A 1,332-nucleotide genomic window follows, 5' to 3' on the forward strand; every position below is an offset into this window, starting at 1 on the left:
ACCCAGCCATCAGAATGACCATATTTTCATGAAATAACATGTGTGCCATACAGTATCTTTGAAATCTGTGCAACCACCTCACATATGAGTTTGTCATGTTTGCCTATTCCTTGCACATTATATGTATGTTCATTATTTATGTGGATATACCATATGGAAAAATAAGGTTTTGTTAATATTTAAAAATATATACCACTCTTCTTTGTCCCCCTGTATACTATTTAACAAATATTAGAATTTCTAGAACTTTGCTGCAAAAAAAAAAAAGAATAAAACACATAGTAGTCAGTTTGGAACAGACTCATAGCTGTCCCTTCAGCTGGTTTTCTGAGGCTGTAAATCACAAGAAGGTTGCTATCCTTCTTTTGATCCGCCAGCGAATTTCAGCCAATAAAGGCCAACTCTTTGAGTTGGCAGCACAACTCCTATGGACTACCCTACTGATTGTTGTCGTGTACCATCTAGTCAGAACTGACCCAAAGCTGGCCCTTTAATGGGTTTTCAAAGATAGTAAATTGCATGGGAGGAATTGCCTGGTTTTCTGCTACTGAATTCAAATTGTGTTCCTTTGGAATTGCAGCACAGCTTCTTACCACTAGGCCACAAGAGCTAAACGCCCCACTGACAGTGGTGATTGTTGTGTGCTGTCAAGTCAAAACCAACTCATACCTGACCTTTCAGTGAGTTTTCAGAGGCAGTAAATGGCACAGGAAGAGATTGCTCATCTTTGTTCCTTTGAGCAGGCAGTAGATTAAAACTGCTTGCCTTTAGAATTGCAGTGCAGTTTCTTATCATTGGGCCACCAGACTCCCTGCACCACTGGCATACCGTTTATTTCTGAGGAAAGAAATAAACTAGATGATTTGTTATGCCCTTCCATCTCTAGTATTTCATTATTATTATTATTATTATTATTATTATTATTACTAGGGCGTAAGTGTAAAAGCTAGCTCCGTTATTAAACTCCACAGTGATAAGAGATTATAGATAGATGATAGAGAGATAGGTAGGTAGGTAGGTAGGTAGGTAGGTAGGTAGGTAGGTAGGTAGATGATAGATAGATAGATAGATAGATAGATAGATAGATAGATAGATAGATAGATATAGATGATAGATAAATAGATAGATTCGACTACATAGCCTCTGGCTTAGAGGTCCACAGAACCACAGCACCCAGACTCATGTCTGAAGAGCTGGCCTGAAGGTCCAGAGTGCCATCCTCACAGGTAGCACCAGATTATAGGCAGAAGTGACTGGAGCCTGAGGACATAAGGTTAGGGGGTATTTAGAGGCTTTGTTTCAGGTCTCTGTGGTGGGGAGTAAGACGACTAA

This window comes from Elephantulus edwardii, unplaced genomic scaffold (genome assembly GCF_000299155.1).
Source record: "Elephantulus edwardii isolate Elephantulus edwardi_28Jun2011 unplaced genomic scaffold, EleEdw1.0 scaffold00071, whole genome shotgun sequence".
NCBI lineage: Eukaryota > Metazoa > Chordata > Mammalia > Macroscelidea > Macroscelididae > Elephantulus > Elephantulus edwardii.